We start from the raw sequence: 19,085 nt of genomic DNA, 5'->3' as shown, positions 1-19,085 counted from the left end.
CTTAAAAAAAATGAAAGAGGTTCATTTTCAGCCAGCTGCCAGAGCCAGCTCAGCGTATGGACACATGGTAGTGAAGGCAGTTCAAAGCACAGTCAGTGGGTGCTGTGTCCCCTGGCAGATTGCCCTTCCATTCACTGAGCCATGAAGCTGCAGCCCAGAGTAGAGTTGTCTTTTACACACTCCTGAAGACATTGGTGGCAGCAAGGTGGCTAAGGCTAAGCTTCGGACTGTGCATCATCATCTCTTTCAAAGGCATGAAAGGTTTGGCTCCTCAGTTGGAGCTAAGGTAAAACAGTTTTACTCTCCTCTTTGCTGCTGTGGTAATGGGTGCTTTTGTAATGCAACAGAGAGACTGAAGTGGATATCAAAATGTGGAGCCCTGTCATTTTCCCTGGGAGGGTTAGGTTAGATAGCCCAGAAGATCTTTTATATCTCGCAGTCAGTGCATTATCAGCATAAAAAAGTAAGAGGATGAAAGGAGTGTAGGCTGAGGTAGTCGATATAAACACTGAACCTACCAGCTCTTGGCAGCTCGGTCACTTGTGGCTGCATTTGCTGTTAAGAAGGACAAGACACCTTTGCAGGTGCATCAGGTTGTGGGGGCTGCAGCAGCAGGAACTTATTATTTCACTCCTCTGCCCTATTGATAGCAGTACTGGTTTATTTATATATTCATATCTGCTACGTTTTTGTCTGCTCCTTTTTTTTTTCTGAGGTGAGACAAGCTATAGCTGCAGGTTAAAGGTTGGGCTGGCTCCAGCAGGTTTGCATTGAACATGATTTTGACATTACACTATGTAAATCTGCTTTGGAATGAACTTCAAGGCAGTTTCCAATGCACAATCAGGAAGAGTTTAATATCTGGCTTTTGGTATACCCATCAGTGCTGAAATGGCTGGGGCCTCTGGCAAATCTGGATACAAATCTTAGAACAGGCATTTCTGAGGGATTTCTGGCCAACCAACAACAACAGAAGATCTAACAGCTAGAGGCATCAATTACAGGGGCAAAAAGGTCTTGGCCAAATTCCTCTAAATGTTCTTGACTGTTGGGGCAGTCCAGCTCTGTCTGAAATTCAAACCTGGCTCCTGCCTTACCACCTTCCCTGCCTCAGGAAGGGGCCCGTTGCGCTATAGATTCTGGACCAAAGCCAGCGGTTTCAGCCCATCTCAAATAGCAGCACTCTCAGCTCTGTTGGGAGCTGGAGAGCAGGATGGAGAGGGGATAGTTGTTTATCAAACTATCCTTTTTTATCCCCTTCTCCCCCCCCCCCCCCGACATGGTATTAGAGGGTGCTTGAATATCAACCTGTCTCTAAGAGACATCTGTGTGTGTCTTGCTTAGTCCCTGTTAGGACAACTAGCTCATCAACTAGCACGATTTTGCCCTTATTTTTAAGAACCGGGGCTCTGTCCTGCCAGCAGCCTCATGCTCTGCTTGGTGGGGTTGGTTGGTGGCAGTGTCATCCCTTGTGATCACTGCTGTGGCGGACGCAGACCGGCAGAGCCCACGACTGCTGGCCAGATATAGCTCTGCCAGAAAGAGTGGCGAGCGCAGCGTGGGCTGCACCGTGAGCCGGAGTGCCTGGGGAAGTATTTGGGTGAGCAGCCCTGCGCTATCACTGCCGTGCGGAGAGCAGCGTGCCGGGCAGCTGATTTCAAGCGAGCTCATCTCCATTTAAATCATCTACCACAAGGGGACCCACCGCATTTAGTGGATGCGTTTCTCATTGAGCTTTCAGCTGACTGTCATGGCTGAACCTCCAAAGAGGCAGCTGGCTCAAGGCAGCAGAGACAACTGCTTTCCCTGGCAAAGCTGGTTGCATCTCTGTGTTTCTGTTTCCTTTCATACTTTTTCTTTGTTTTTCTTTTTCTTTGTTTTTCTTTTTCTTTCTTTTTCTTTTTCTTTGTTTTTCTTTCTCTTTCTCTTTCTTTTTCTTTTTCTTTTTCTTTTTCTTTTTTTTCTTTTTCTTTTTCTTTTTCTTTTTCTTTTTTTCTTTTTTTTTTTTTAATGCAAAATACCTCTTCAGGCAGTTCATAACATGGCTCTCCTCAGTTCACATTTGTAGGCTAGTAATAGGGATAAAAAGTAAATCTTTGGTGGTATAAGTCAGAGACTGAGGGTCCAGTGATCACGGTGGTATCTAAAAGTCCCTCCTATGGGTGTGTGAGAGATGTGTTCCCTCTCAGCTCATCCTGCAGTAACACTGCCTCTACCAGAAGGTGATGGTTTGCTTTTACTCTCCCCCATGATCAGCCTGAGATCTGGCCCTAGTGAAGCTGAGATGAAATAGGAGCCACTGACTTGAGTCTGTATCCTCTCATCTCGCAGGTCCCCTGAGAAGCAGGGACAGACTGACAGCTTTCCTGTCACGCAGAGGTGGCTGTCCTTGCTTGTGCTGTGGCTCTCAGCCCTTGGATGCTACTTTCCCTAGAGGAAGGTGTCCAGCCAGAAAAATACATGCAAATATCAAACCTAGCTGATAAATGTATAGCTGTTCACAGTGTGATCCTCCAAGATTTTATTTAAGCAAAAAAATGATGAGAACACACTGAAAATGTGACAGGTAGGATTAAAGAAATGCCTTTTGATAATGGTCAGGTTTCTAAAGCTTTTTGGGGTACCCTTGTTCATTAGACATCTGGTTTCATTGCTGGCTTGATGTGTCTGACTTTAGCTAAGCAGAAAAGAATTGAAGTTATGCACCCGAGACCAGAAGTTGTCGTGCATCTGCCTAAAAATTAGTACTAAAATAGTACTTGTGCACCATGAAAATCATTGACATTCAATGTCTGTGAAAATATATTTACGAAAATATAAACTGTTGCTGTGGTTCCAAAGATAAAACTGGGACAGAAAAAAAGTACATGACTCAGTGGATGTAAAGGGGATGTGATTGCTCAATACTGAAGCTTTGAAAAATGGAAAATGCTGGATAAGGTATTTGTAACCTATTTGAAACAGAAAATGATGACCTGATATAAACTTGTAAAGTGATTAGAATAATGCAATCTTCAGTCTCAGCCTCAGGGGTTTTCAAAGGGGAAAACCAGAATGCCAGACTTCACTAGGTTCATTTGAAAAGCTCAGCCTCTATGTTCATTCTTCAGTCATTTTCTCTTTTAAAAATCAGTCTTAAAAAAACAAGATGTCACTTGACCATGATCAGCTTGTGCCAGCCAATCTGGTAAGGAAAGCACTATTTATTACAGAAACATCAGTGTTTGCATTCCTCAGAGATATATTTTTAGGAAGGTGCCTGTGTGTGCACTCAAAATGCTGCATCTTAATAGCATGACCCTTTTATATGGGATGGTGGCACTGGCATTGCAGCTGAGCCCTGGCAAACTGAGGGGAGGCATTCACGCCTGCAGTGCTCTAGCCAGATGGAGTTCACACCCACTACAATTATGTTTGCAACACATGATTTGCTTAAGGTGCCTGTGGATGTTCCAAAGAGTAGGATGGTTTCAGTAAAGCATTCTCAGAAGAAAGCAGTATCAACCCTTAGCATCTTCACCACTGAAATTTTCCTTCAAGAAACACAAAAGTAAAGCCAGTCTGTACACCTCTCATCATAGGCTAGAGGGTAGTGTATACACCTGTATAACTGCTGTGAAAATGCTGATACTGGTGGATTTCCTGGCATGTGAGATTATTATTGTCATAGAACACAGAACCATAAAACAGCCCAGGCTGGAAGGGACTTCCAGAGATCATCTGGTCCAACCATCTGTGGAAAAGGGAGCTTAGATGAAATCATCTAGCACCCTGTGCAGTTGTATCTTGAAAACTCTAGTGCTGAAGACTCCACCACATCCTGGGGAGGTTGTTCCAGTGATTAATTCATTATGGTGAAATCAACACCACATAAGGAATGAGAAGGTTTGTGGTGAGCTTTACATACCATGCCAGAGCTGACACCCTTAATAGACACCTTGGTCCAGATACCAGTCATCCTGAATGTATGAGAATAACCTTGAATTTGCTCCCATATTATTAAGACAGTTTTACTTTCTCTGGTTGCAATTGCCAGTAACTAAGTTCTGGATCTTGGCTCAGAACCAAGCTCTGAATCTGGAGTAAAAACACCATTGCCAAAACACAAACTGGCTGCACAAAACCTTTACCCTCTGTATGTATCAATAAATACTCCTAAAAGTTGCTGGCACTTGAATGTTTCCTGCTTCCATGGATCTCACACCACAACTTTTATTGATAACAGTGAGATGGGACATTCCTCAGTGGGGTGATATTCCAATTCACGTGTTTCTTCCATTGATTTATAGAGTATCTACCACCACAGCAGCTATTAACCTTCAGTTACTGTAGGACTTCAATAACTGTAATACCATTCTGAGTTTTCTTTATAGCAGTCAATATGATTTGTTCTAGAAAAAATACTTGAATACATATTTAAAGAACCAGCCACGTCGAATTTCCAGCTATCTTCATGGGTAGGTAGTGCTCCTACATTTCAAATTTTTCATTGTCAATCCTTATGAAAATGAAAGTTTCAGGGAAACTTTGGGATTTAGGGCACAGGAAAATGATGTGTTAATTGTGAGCTGATGAGAACATTGCCAGGACAGATGTTCTGCCAGTCACACATTCATTGCAAGACTTCAAGTGAGACCTCACTTTCCTAAGAAGTTTGAAATCTGGGAGGAATGGTGTATACAAAGGTGAAAAGGGCTCTGTGACAAGGAAAAGTAGGATGGATCTGTACATGCATCTGCAATCAGCAGAGATGCTGAGGACATGAAACTTCTTCACGCCGCTCCTTCTACACTATCAGCTTTAGGAACATATTCATGACAATGCAAACTGGGAAAGGTCAGAGATAAGTCCATGAATCAAGTAGAAAACTTCTTGATGTGAACTGGGAACTGGTTTCACGGAGGCACAACCTGAGCAGAAGTATATATTCATTAAATCTCATCTTTTTTCAGAACACACATTTGGGCCATATTTGTGTGTGCCACAATTGGCATAATTAACTGAAATATCACTGTTGTGTGTCAGCTGCCATGCAGGTGATTGTGTCTGGAAAAGTCAAGAGCAGTTCCATGGCAGGTTCATAGGTGCATGGAATAACTAAACAGCTGGCAGCCTCCTTGAGGACTTGTCTTGCTCCTCAGCATGATCTAGCAGTGCAATATAGAAGCTGGAAAGTGATGTGGATAGCTGTGGACTAAGATGTTTCACACATCACTTATCCACTGTCATTAGCTAACACACATCTGGGATCTAAAACTACCTTTGTGGGCATTAAAAGCCTTTGCCTAGTAACATTAAGGAGTTTCTTTCTCATGTTGTTCTTTGTGTGTGACACCCCTGATTACTCTTGCCTTTGGGTTTTGTAATGAATAATGAACTATTTGCTCTGCTACTCCCTAGTAATTTGGGGCTGAACCCCAAGTGCCTTGGACAAGCACTCTCCACCCGGGGAGCAGGCAGCAGCCATTAAAGGCAGACTGGAAAGCGGCAGGCTGCTGTAGTTTGTCTGTCCTGTCACTAGAGTGAGACATGGTCACAAGCATCCTGGGCTCATTTTGGGAGGTGCTGAGCAGGCCTGTGGGGTGCTGGTGCTGGCACTGAGGGGGCACCATGCACCACGGTAGACTTCGGCATCCTTAGCAGGCTGAGCCTCAGGATGAGAAACTCTCCAGATTACCTTATTCTACTGAAAACCACACATAAATTTATTTATTTATGTATGTATTTATTTATTTACTCTACAATTGCTAAAGAATAGTTAAAGTGGGCAAGGGAGTGGGAGGGACCCAAAAAACCCTTTGTCATGACCTCTTGATAGCTGTGACTACTAATCCCTGATTCCTGGGAATATGGGTGTCTGATCTGATCTGTAGTCCAGCAGAGTCCGCCAGCATCTTCCTATTGACTTCCAAAAGACTTTGAGTCAGACTGTGGCACTGCTTAGCCTCAGTGAGACCAAGCAGCAGGATATGTATTGCAGATATTTCTTGGTGAGGCAGCAAGGAGAGTGAACTTTTTACTGAAGGGCAAAAAGACAGCAGTAGCTCTGATATATAAGTAAAATGACCCATTGAGAAAAATGCCTTCTCTTCCACTCCATGAGATGCCCACCTGAACTGGCATGATTTATGCCAATGTATTTCAGAGGGTCCCGTAAGGATGCTGTTTTTTTTTAATCCTCCTCTTTCTTTTTCTCAAAGCAAAGTGTGATGCCCTGCCAGTGAGTGGCTTGTGCAGGTCCAGATGGAGAAAGCAAGCTGCTAAAAGGTAGTGATTGCAGCACTGATCTCTTGCAGGCTCTGCAGTGTGAGGAGGTGGTTCTGAATCACAATGAACTTAATTGAACAAGAAATGGCATTGATTTTTCCTTTTCAGCCCTCCCCATTGCTCACAGCAACAGTGCACTGAACCCTCTGCCATGCCAAGTAGCAGAATTGCACATCACAATAGAATGGAGATTTTTTATTTTTGTCCTATAATTAGCAATGTATTTATTTTTATATAGTGTAGAAAGCAGAGCTCTCCAGGCTTTGAATTGTCATTGGGGAAAAGCATTGCCTGTGCAGCATGAGTTTCAGGAGCGCAGGGAAGCAGTCTGTGTGAGAAACTGTAACTCACTTTATACTCCCCTGGCCAGAAAATAACGTTGTCCTCAGGTTTATCTAATTGTTGAAAGAACTAGAATGACATAATTGTCAAGCTTCTGAAAGGCTCCTAAAAGGTCAATTTATGTATGTGTGTATGTATTTATTTGTTTATTTAAACTTGGATAAATGCGCATAAACTCCAAACAGTCTGCAGGGAAACAAGGAAGAAAAGCGTTCCATACTCCAATTATTGAGGCACTGTTATTTTTTGGCTGGCATGTTAACACATAATTACATGTTTGAGCAGCTAGCAGTTTTCTATATAACCTGCTAAACAGTGAACATACCCGGGTTTACTTTTACTTAGAACTGTATAAGGAGTATGCATATTTTTCCAGTGTCTCTCCCCCTACTTCTCCCAAAATGTCAAAGAATAAATTACAAAGGTATCTGGGAAATTCTATAGCAAATTCATGCTAGCAGTCTTAGGCAGTGCCCAGATCCCAGGTCCAGTATCATAACTGGGTTCCCTGTGATGCGCAGCTTGTTTTGTTCTTGAGGGGATTTCTTCATCTGCTGAGATTGCCTAGCTGAGCAGGGGAGGGAAGGATGGCTAGGGGAAATTTAGGTGCATGGCAGTAGGGAGAGCAGTGCATATATCACAGTGAGATCAGCTTCTACCCTTAACAAATATGTATCCCTGGTGACAGGTACTGGACACAAGATTAATTTGATCTTATGTTGGAAAGGAGAGGGGAGGATGAATGGAGTTGGCCCGTGTAGCTCAGCGGTGACTGGTGGTGACTTCTTACTACAGGCTAAGCTGGCTGTGAGTGTGCTGTGAGCTGTGTCTTGGAGTAAGGGTACGGCAAAGCTGACCTCCTGGCTTCCCGAAATCCCTGGTGGTGTGGGAAGAGTGTCCCCTCCCAGAGAGTTGCCAGGGGTCCCCAGGGCAGGGGAGTCACTGCATCCCCACCATGCTGTTGATCCTGGCTGCCAAAACAGCATTTGGGGGCTCTGATCAGCTTTAATGCTGGGGCTGCAGAGTCAGCGCAAAGCACTTCTCTCTCCTGCCTCCTGCCACTTGATATTTTCATTGCTTTCTGAGGAGCGATTAAATGGATAGTGAGCATGTATCATGTTTCTTGGAAGTCCTGTCATTGACTTGTATAAGAGCAGGATTAGACTCTTCTAGAATCAATTCAGTTCATGAAAGCGCTGAACGTTGTACAAGAATTAAAGCAATGTGTTGTGTTGCAATATGATACATATAACCAGGTTACTGGCGTCCAAGCAGTCTGTCTAATGGGGAAAAATGTATCCAAGAATTGCTGTTACCGAAAGCAGGGTCTGAGCTGGGTAGCCTAAGAAAAAACCCTCAAGGAAATGGCAGTATTTAGGGTTAGCATGCCTGTGACATGCTTGGGCAAAGCTTTGGCATACCTCTCCTGGGAACTGTCCACACTTCACAAACTCATCTCTGAGCTGGGCAGGGAAGGCCAACCTCGACCAAACCTGCACCGGAGTAACAAGAAGCTGCTTTGACATTGGAAGGGAACAGGTGGTAATTCTGCATCTCTGATAAAGTGAAGCCCCTAATCAGCTCAGCAGGCTGAAGAAGCCAGCCAAGACCGCAAACACCAGGGCAGTACTCACAAACTAACAAGAAGAATTGTGTGGGACTGGGATTCATTCTGTGTAAACCAAAGCAAAACCATTTGCCAAAGCCCATGGCAGCGGTTGTGACTCGGTGTACCTTTTGCCAGCAAGACCTTCAGGTCCTTGTCCCTCAGCAATGAAGCTGCTGAGAGGTTGGATGCAAACACCTAGGGGAATGAATGCCTTGCATCAGTCAGTGGTGAGCACATTAGAGGATAGAGCTGTACTGTGCATCTCAAAAATGAGACAGCTGTTCACCTACTGCATCTGTATTGGTTTGGGATTCTGCCATTCTTCACAAGAAGGTCTTGAAACAGAATAAAAGTGTCAGGAGAAACAATAGGAAGTCTGGCAGCCTGATAGTCTATAAATACAATGCAGTGAGACTATAAGGTATAGAGCTTAAAACCAAAAATATTTCATGTATTAAGAATCCTCCAGTGATTCTACCATAAAGAATGCCTGGCTTTACGTGCTAAGCCTCATTTTTCTGGCTTTCTGTGGAAAGCTGCTTTCTTCTTGCAATTTTGCAATAATTTTTTCTAGCCTGAGGAGGATATTTTTGTATGTAAAGTCTGAGGTTAATCTGACAAGGCATTTTAGAGATATGAGCCTGAAAACATCGACTAGGGTTTGCGGTTGGTACAGGATTTTCAGGCTTAGGGTTTTTTTATTATTATTACTATTTAAATTTTATTTTAAAGCATCCTATTTCAAAACTCAAGGTGTGGAAGCCTTTAATGTGATTATTTAGCTTTCTTTCCTGAAAAAATATTATCCTATAAATATTTTAACAACAGCAGAGTAATAGCTTTAACACATTCTTCTGCTTTTAATCTGCTGCATGTCAGCAACAACTGATGCTCTTATTTAAACAAAAGGACTACCTCCCTGCTAGGTTGCCGTGGCTTTACAAGCAAAACAGGGTGGGAAACCGTCTTCTGTCTATGCTAAAATTTTATGAATGAAAAGAAAACCTTAGGCAAACTCAGGAAAGATGGGCAAGCAGTTTAAAACCACGTAGAAGATCCATATTTGTTTCCTTCTCTTACAGCTTTCTGTAGTTTATTGCTAAACAGGTTGCCAGATGTGCTTGTATGGCTGCTGTTGCTAGATGTGGTGGTATAGATAGCTTGGGAGCCTTTGTGGTACGTGCCCGGTTAGGGACTGTTAGCATCCGATTGTCCTGTGCCAGATGCAGCCAGGCCCCCCCCACATAAATGGAGGAAATGTCATTTTCTCCTCTCTGTGGATGACTAAGGGAATTCTCTGTCCCCTCAAACTTTTGAAGAACATCAGCTGTTTTTTGGTGCTCCTGGGACATGTTAGACCATTGAATTCATGTGCATGCCTGAGTTCCTAGTTCACAAATAAGATTTAAGTGTGCAATCTATATAATAAATAAAACACTTTATGTATTATTTATATTATCTAAACAATTTAGTTAGGAATTTTATTGATTGCTTTTGATGCAGGCGCGGGCTGGAGATGGCTTGGCACTATTAGCACCAGCATCGCCTTATGGCATATTTCATCTCAGTGCCTCCCCAAGTTATCCCACTCCTAACAGCTCTGGTGTCACCCAGATCTGGCATTGCAATTATATTCGAGATCAAGAGCTATAAGTGGTAGGAGGTTTGCAGGTACTATCCAAGCAGAAAAGTCCCAAATGAAATGGAAAACTAGCTGTCCTTTCCTTCTTGGTGTTCAGCTATTTTCTAACCAGCAGCTTTCAAAGTCTACCAAGGATTATTTCAGACTGTTTTCTGGGGTTGCATTTATTTATTTAGTTTTGTTTCAGGATGTTGGAAAAAGAGAGTTTTTTTAGGTTTGTCACTTGCATGATAACTCATCACCAACTGATACACAGCAAACCACACCACTATCACCAGAGTGCTAAATTATTTCTCACTGCTTACTGTGGTAGGTAGGAAAGAGCTGTATTTCACATTGGTGAGACTAAAACACAGCACAGTGAAGTGGAAGATAAACCTGACGTGCTATCAGATTTCTCAAACCCTAACCCACACTCTGCTCACTGGGGACTCCTCTGGCTCTGCAGCTGGCCTACATTTAACCTTGTATTTCTTGCCCTTGCTGCTCCTTGGCTTTAAAAAACAGATATTGCTGAGTATCACCCCTGGTTCTTTCTGTTGCCTGCTTCACCCCAGAATTCAGCCTCTTAGAAGAATGGTTGATCGAGCTGGCTGTTTATCTCATGTGATCCAACAGATATCTACTGTGGGAATACGCCCTGTTTTCCCTTGAACAGTAAGAATCCACCATCAGAAAATAATGTTTCTGTTTTTGTGCTCTATGTCATAATGTGTTGCCCCTGTTACCCGTATTTTTTTTACTTTAGAGTATTTACTTTCCCTCTACTTTAAAATTTACTTTTTTTTTAATTTACCTTAGAATAATGATTTTTACTTACTTATGACCCTTTCTTTCCTGTGCTTTTCTTCCAATACATGATATTTTCTTCCTTTTGTCTTCCTGTTTTCTTACTGCTTCTGTTCAGACAGGCACTTAATCAAAATACTCTTTATAAAGCATTGACAGCCACACCATGTTGCTTTTCACAGGCCACAGTGTAGTCTGTATTTTGGGTGATGTTCCTGATTATTTAAGCCATCTTTTTCCAAGAATGAGCTTTATGTTTGCTCACTGTATTATGCTTCCTAATGGCAGCAGCTCCTATCTATCAGAGGTCACTCATGTCCTTTCACATGCGGATCAGGACAAGGCATCTGCTACCATCACATGGATCCATGTGGGATCTCTTTCAATCCTAAACTCCATTTGATTAAAGGCTCCCCTGATAGCTTTTCCAACAGGATCTGTTTTCCCGCCATAGATCTGTAAGTGTCACACAGAAAGGACAGCAGTGAAAGCAGCAAAACATTCCCTTCATTACAGGAAAGGTCGAACAATTAATGTAATGAATTCAATGCAGTGTATAAGGCTGGAGATACTGTAGATGCACAGATTTGTAAGACAGCAGTGTAACAGCCCCCAGAAAGAGTTCCACCAATTTAGGAAATTTTTGATGACACTTCCCACAAGAGGCAAAAAAGCCACCCTCCAACAAACCTAAACCAAGCATCTCTCCTGTGTATCCTGTTCCAGGTCCTTGACTGTAGAGGACTGCTGGGCACTATTAGTCTTATTAGCTAGAAATTGCATCCTGAGAAAGTGACTGAACTTGGAAAGCTGGAGAGAATTCCACTGAGGAGTCTCAGAGCTGGTGGGGGATATAAAACTGTTCATTATTCTTCAGGTCTGGGGAAAATTAGGCAGAAGCAGAGAATTTATTTTGAAATACATTCTGTATGTTTCAGATGCTAAGGGAAATTTGCACCAGCTGAATTGTTAACATACTATTTTTTCTTAAAGGGAAGAAAATTGTGTAAAGTCATGGCACACAGGGGGTGTATTCTTTTTTAAAGTGAGATCTAAACTAGCACAATCTAAATTAGTCTGATAAACTTAGGAGAAAACTAGTCTGGACTTTTGTAACTGGGAGCTATACCATTATACAATGCAGCAGACAACACATAGGCCACCTCTCAGGAGTTGTGATTAAGGACTTGGGTAGTAGCTCACTCTGGCCCCAGAGCTGAGCCCACCAGGAGCTCAGAGAGTTAGGAAGGAAATGCTCTCCCTTGATCCTGGGTTTCCAACAAGCTGTTTTAATCCCTTGAGTTGAGAATTGCTCTTTGTCTCTAATTTCTTCGGGATATCTCTATGGCCTTGGGGGATAGAAAAGTAATATTTGCAGGGAAGATCATAAAAGAAGAGCTACTCCAGGCTAAAATTTGCCTTTTGATGCACTTTTGTATTGACAATAAAGGAGTGTCTTAGGCTAAAGAAAGAATCAGGTTTACATCTCATGTAAAAGCTTGGGTTTACTGCTACAAGATTAAACAATCAACTTTGATTCAAGGTTTTATAGCATTATAAACCATTATAGACATTTTCAGCTTCTTATTGAAGACACAAGAAGGGAGGGGCAAGTGGTTAAAGCACTTGAAATATAAGGCAGTAATTTTTATTGTATCAATGCATTTTTTTCCTGCTCCCTTACCAATTAGAAGGAAAACTTTAATTTTTTTTTATATTGCTGATGATTTTGGGGGTGGTCTTGCACTATCCTTCTTTGAAGGAAAAAAAGAATTGGAAATCCTTCCTGACCTATGGAAGTAGTTCATCCTTCTGATTGCTCTTTTAAAGAGACATCATGATAACCACATACAAAGTGAGATAAACAGAGTAAGTCCCAACATGAAGGATACTGTCTCCAGCACTGTTGGTTTTTTTTCCTAACAGCTTGTCTGGAGAAACACAGATTCATCACTGCTGCTCTGGGATCTGACAGGCTACTAACTATGTTTCACTGTTTCGGGTATTACTTTTAGGATGTTTTTTAGATCACACATGATAAAAGATGACTTTGTCTTAGCTGGTTATTAGCTAATGAGCACAAAAAGAGATATATAAATGAAGAGAAATAAGGCAGTGACTGAAAATTACATAGGAGGGAGACAGACAGTGGCTGCAGGAATCATTATGCCATATTCTAGCTGCTGCTGCAGGTGGTGCTACCAACCTGATGTAGCCATGTCTTGATGACTGCTGGAAGATGCAGCTAGGGTGGTGAGTTTGCTTCTTGGAGAAGGCCGAACTGTACCTTCCAGTGACCTTGAAATAAATAATGCTCCTCCAGAAGTGGTGCAGTTTCATTGCACCAGTGTAATCAATCCATACGTTCAGAGTTTCTGACTCATGTCAAGCCCTGACATTGGCAAGCCCAGGCAGGTATTGTCTGATCTGTGTGGTGTCTTTAAACATTCACTATACACGAGCGCATTTTGACTCCACTGATTTTATTTTTTTTTAAGTCTCATGTGTCAGACAGAAATTAACTTTCATCACTTTGAACTGGCTTCTTCATAAACATATACCCACACACAGAGAACTCCACTGAGGCATGTTAGACAGGGGCATACACTAAGACCCACACTAAAACCAAAGGTGGAGCATTACAAGACGAGCAATTCCCCTGCAGCATCCCCTATTCAATGATAAAGCTGTTCTTTTCTCCAGATAACCTTGATGCCTGCAGGTAATGTCAGTCCTCCATGACCTGAGGATTCATCCAGTTTGTGTCCAACAAGTTAGTGTTGCCCTTTCCCAAAGCTGAGGTTTCAGCCGCCTCCCTTGTAGTTCATGGCAATAGGGAGATTAGTGAGTTTTCTCTTGAACACAGCAATCTCACAAGCAACCCAGAGGGGGCACATAGGTAGCACTATGGCAAGCTTTCCAATATAAGCTTTGCCACAGAAAAGCTTTGAACAACTTTCATGCAAAAGTAATCAGTACCTCTGTAAGTGCCACTGCCTTGAGTCTGTGTGGACGCTCATGCAGCTGGACCAACACAACAACATCAGAGTCTGAACTTGCAGCCACAAGTTAGCTGCTTCACCTCTCATCGACGAGACCAATTGGTGGCTATTCCAGCCATGGGTCCAGTAGGTGTCATGGTGGTGCTTTGCAACTGCAGCTTGGCTAATACCCAATTGTCTGCTCCCTCAGGGCCTACAAACCAAACTTTTCATCATAACATCTGTCAATCACTGCTTTATTAGGTGTGAACATGCAGCAGGAAGACCTAGGGGAGCTGCAAGTTCCCTCACACAGCTCAGGGCATTTCTGAAGGAATAACAAAATTTAAAACTCCTTCATAGAACCTTACAATAAATTAAAGTTTCGAAGGAAATATTCTCTTAAGCAGCTGTCTAAAGTCTGTTTCCACGAAGATTTCCATTTGGGAACTAGCTTTCTTGTTAATCTTACAGAAAATAATTTTCCTACCTTCCAAAATTTCAAGGGGTCTTGTGAAAGTGAGGAGTAATTTTGCTTGTACATAAGCTGTGGGAGAGCATTTGGCATTTCTTTTCACACCAGTGTTTCTATTTTCAGTTGGGACCTATCAGAGTTCCTCCATTGGCTGCTGCCTTGTTATCCTCCATGCACAAGCAGCAAGACATCCATTTTTACCTTTTTCTCCAGTTCAGATGATCTTGTAATCTGATAAAAAAGGCCATTATAGGGACTGAAAAACCATAAAAAGTTGCAAGTCTTGTTCCCTCATGACTTTCCTGATGTTACCTTTCACTCAAGCTGCCAAAAACCTCGCATCTTCTTCCCTCATTGCCCTGGCATTTCTTTTGTGTGAGAAAGGAAAATCCTGTTCCTCATTATCATTCCTGCTTTGCCTCCTGCTTTGCAACTGCACCTTGTTTTCCCCAATTATTTTCTTCACTTTAGTTTGCAAGTCTTAATTTAAAGCAAACGTAATTCTTTCCAGATACAGTTATTCTCCTCCTTACCCATCCACTAAAATGCTGTAACAACTGGCTCATGTCCTTTCTTACCCCTTCCCTTCCTTTTTCTTTCTCTTTCCACAGATTAACCCTTTTTCCCAGACTGTTTCACCTCTCTTCCCTACTCTCCTTAAGGCTTTTTGTATGTGCTTTGCCGTCAGTGGTGGGATGATCAGGCCTGTTGTGTGGTGCAAGCAAGTTTGAAACAGTGGCTCTGCTTTGCATTGGAAGCTCTGGGTGCTTCAGGTGGCAGCTGGGAATGCCAGACATGCCTAGGCAGTGTTTGGCATGGCAGCCAGTGTCCCCTTTGGGGTCAGCTTCTCTGCATCTCAGAAGAAGAAGCCAACAGGCAACAACCCAGAGGTTTGGCAGTGGTGGGGCAGAGCTCAGTGCAGATGCCCTGCTCTATTGTTAATTCCTAAGATCTGGAGGAAGGTATTGCCTTTGGATCACCTGGAGAATGCTGTAAATTCTGGGAGAACCCCAAGCAATCTCAGATGTCCCCCTGTGACACACGGCTGTTCTGTGCCAGTGGTCCGTTCACTGTGACACCTTGCCCAGGTCCTAGTAACTGAGCTAAAACTGGCTTGGAGCATAAGGCAAATGTTTCCTTCAATTTATGCCAGTCTAACTTCATACAGATAAGATGCCTGTCAAACACATATCCTTGAAGGAGTTGACTATTTCTAACCCAAAATTTCCCTTCAGCTGATGAGAATAGCTAGTGTCAAGTAGGGATTGCTGCAACTAATGGTGGTGTTGGAGGAACAGGCACTAGGGTTCAACACAAGTGGAGGTGGTGGGGTTTGGCTTGTGGCTTCTAACAGGCACTCAGATTCATCTCCATAGTCTTTGGCCTCTAAGTAGACAACACTGTGATGCGGTTGTAATTTCACCCTGGTGAATACTGAAAGCAAATGTGCCTTCCTATCAATTAAGCAGGAAGAAATATTCATTTGGCTGCAAATATCCTGACTGTTAAAAAAAAGTTTAATTACCGAATCTTGGTGAAATTCAGCCTCATAGAGAAATGAAGTCTAGTTCTCTTCCCATGGGTGTGACTGTGCTTCTGTTCCCTCAAGGAATGTGGCAATTTCTTTCTGTGGTCCTCATGGTTGGTTAAAGATCAATTTTCTTTATGTGAGTTCTGTCTACATAAAATCCTGTGTGTGCTAACTACAGCCACCCCTTTGAGCCCAAATGGTTACCTGTGTTGATACTTCTTAGGTGAACTTTACCTAATAAGCATTGTTGTCACTATTTAATGTGATCAAAAGCTATTATAATGGGTCTGTATAATTAAAATAACTAATTTAACTGATTATTTCTTTTTTTTTTTTTCTGATAAGGAAAACAGTTACATGTAACAAAGGAGTGTTTTTGTCTCAATCTCCTATCTTGTTTCTACACAAATTCAGCCTCCCACATAGAATCAGGGAATAGTTAGGGTTGGAAAGGACTTTAAGATTATCAAGTTCCAACCCCCCTGCCATGGGCAGAGACACCTCCCACTAGACCATGTTGCCCAAGGCTTTGTACAACCTGTCCTTGAACACTGCCAGGGATGGAGCATTTACCACTTTTTGGGGCAACCGGTGGACATTTTTCCCATTTAGTGAAAAACAGAATAGAACCTGCCTGGAGAAGGCTGCATGGAGACCTCAGTATATGGAGACTTCCAGTATATGAAGGGGGCCTAAAGGATGCTGAAGAGAGACTCATTAGAGACTGTAGCAATAGGACAAGGTGTAATGGGTTACAACTTAAACAGGGGAAGTTTAGATTGAAAATAAGGAAGAAATTCTTTCCTGTTAGGGTGGTGAGGTGCTGGAATGGGTTGCCCAGGGAAGCTGTGAATGCTCCATCCCTGGCAGCGTTCAAGGCCACGTTGGACAGAACCTTGGGTGAGATGGTTTAGTGTGAGGTGTCCTTGCCCATGGCAGCGGGGTTGGAACTTGATGATCTTAAGGTCCTTTCCAACCCTAACTATTCTATGATTCTATGAAAACAACCTAACGGGATCTAGAAATTCTCTATGGCAGGTAACTAAGGGCTTGGTCTATTTATCTGCCTAGGTTTTATAATTCGTCAAATACACTTTACTACTGTTTCAGGTCTAAGGTCTTGGGAATATGCTCTACTAGAAGGTCTGTGATAGATTATGCTCCCTCCAGGTTAGTATACACACAAAAGTCTCATATGCAAACATTTGGGATTTTAACACTCAACATGAAAGAATAACAGAGGTGGAGCTACTTATTAAGAATAAATATTCACTTGGTTTTCATTATGCACTCCAGCTGTTGTCACTTATGGCTCAAACCCAAATGTTCTGACACCAAAACCCTGACATCAACCCGTGCTTGTAAAGTCAGTGTACTTTTTAGCTGTTAAAGAACAGTATGTTGCCAGTTCCTCACATGCTGTAAACTGGCACATCCTTATTGAAGCCAGTTGTGCTCTGTTGACTCGATGCTAAATGAATAGCTGGTTCATGGTATTCTGAGTCTCTATCTAATTCTCATTAAAATCAAAGAATACGCTTGCCAGCTTCCTAAAAAGTTAGATCAGACTCTGGGAAACAATGGGCAAAACTGTAATTTGTGTGATTTTTTTAATGTCATACCCAAGGAAGATATTTATGCGAATGTCCTTGGCTAAAATCCAACAAACAGAGCTGGTGACTTCAGACAACCTTGATTCCCCCACACTGAGGGTCCCAATACCAATGCAAATAACTCTGTATAAATACTTACGTTTCAGGTCCTCAGCCACTAATACTAAATAGCACTCCTCAGCTCTAAATGACAACTAGCTGACCAGAGAGGAAAATTTAATGTTTCTGATTTCTGATAAGAAAAAGCTCAACGTTTAGAATTTGTCTTTTCATCTTATCAACAAGGCACAATGGATGAATGTAACGTGCTACACGATTCTAGTTCAGCGAGAAGAGGGAAAAGAAGCGTGACAATGAGTCATCTGGTACAAAGCATCAGAATTCAATAAATAAAGCATTTTTTCTTTTTTCTTTTTTTTTTCTTTGTGTTTTTTTTTGTTTGTTTCTCATTTGTTTGTTTTGTTGATGTTGTTTTTTTAGGCAAACTGCCTTTTATCGGATGAGGTCTGCATGACAGCTGTGTATTTCCAAAAGTGCCACTTTCTAGACACAAGAGAGCATAAGAATTCCTGTAACTCATGGGCAACCTACTTCTCTTGTGTATTAGGTTGCATGCTCTTTTTATCAGAGGTTCTATCTCAGTAAACCAAGGGAATTACAGGCAGCGCACATACTTATAAAGCTGTTTTCCTCTGAGACTGACCCCCAGACTCTAACTCAAGTCCTTGGACTGCTCACTTACAGATTTACAGTGCCCTCAATCAGTCCTACAAATGAAAACAAGGAACAGGGACTGCTGTTAATAAGAGACTCTGAATTAGGAACCTTGTGATTTGCTGCTGGCACAGACAAACCAGCACAACCTTGTCAGCCCTGTTAATAAACTTCAGCCTCAGTGCTGACCTGTTGAAAGGCTCCACAAGCTGATGACATCTTGCGGCTTTTAAGCAAAGATGGTTTCTCATGACATTGTGGAAGATTTCTTTATCATATTATCTTTGGATTAATGTTTTTATCAGGGAGCTAAGGTGAAAACAAAACCTGAGGTAGAAGGGATGACTGAGACAGTGGTATTTTCAAATATTTCCCTCTCCTACTGCCCCTAAACCTGTGCTGAGATACTGTTCAGTGATGGAGCCTTACAACTCCATTCGTCTCCCAGCAAGATGTTAAGGACCACAACCAGGCAGTGCTGTATACTGAACAAAACACAGCTCATGAAGGTGGTCCCAACCCCAGGAACCTGATGTCTCAGTAGAGGATGACAGCTAACACATGGCTGTTAGCAGGCAGAGAATGGCGAAGTAAGTGACTACAGGGGTCAACATAACCATCTAAGCACTACTTTACACAAGGCTGCCTACTGACACTGCTTTGCATGTGGTGCCCCATGTGAATCTACTCTGCACATCACAAGATGCACCTGCTGAGGAAGACCTGTGGTATATCTCAGTGCTGCCCACCTTGATGGTGGGCTTGTCTCTAGCTTGGAGGAGATAAGTAGTACTCCTGTTGCCATGCAGGTCCTTCACCCAACCTGTGCCAAGGTAGTAGGGAGCCTGACAACCCAACTTGGTGAATATGATTCCCACAAGGGACAAGAAGCACATGTTGCTATCTGTGCATGCACCATCACAGTCCTCTGTCTCCATAACCTTCTGTATCACTCTACACCATGAAGAAACAGCTATGCTACCACCTACACCTGAGCTGCCTCTCTTTCTTTCCATCACTTCCAACTCCATCCTTTCTAATAGTTTTACCTCTCTGCCCTCTCTCTTTTCACACAGCAGACTCTCCTCTCCCTGACCCACAATTGTGGCTTTATTCACCAGC

This window comes from Pezoporus wallicus, unplaced genomic scaffold (genome assembly GCF_028554395.1).
Source record: "Pezoporus wallicus isolate ANWC-B61680 ecotype Strahan unplaced genomic scaffold, APGP_CSIRO_Pwel_v1 contig_818, whole genome shotgun sequence".
NCBI classification, from domain to species: domain Eukaryota; kingdom Metazoa; phylum Chordata; class Aves; order Psittaciformes; family Psittacidae; genus Pezoporus; species Pezoporus wallicus.
This window is presented reverse-complemented; position numbering follows the sequence as displayed.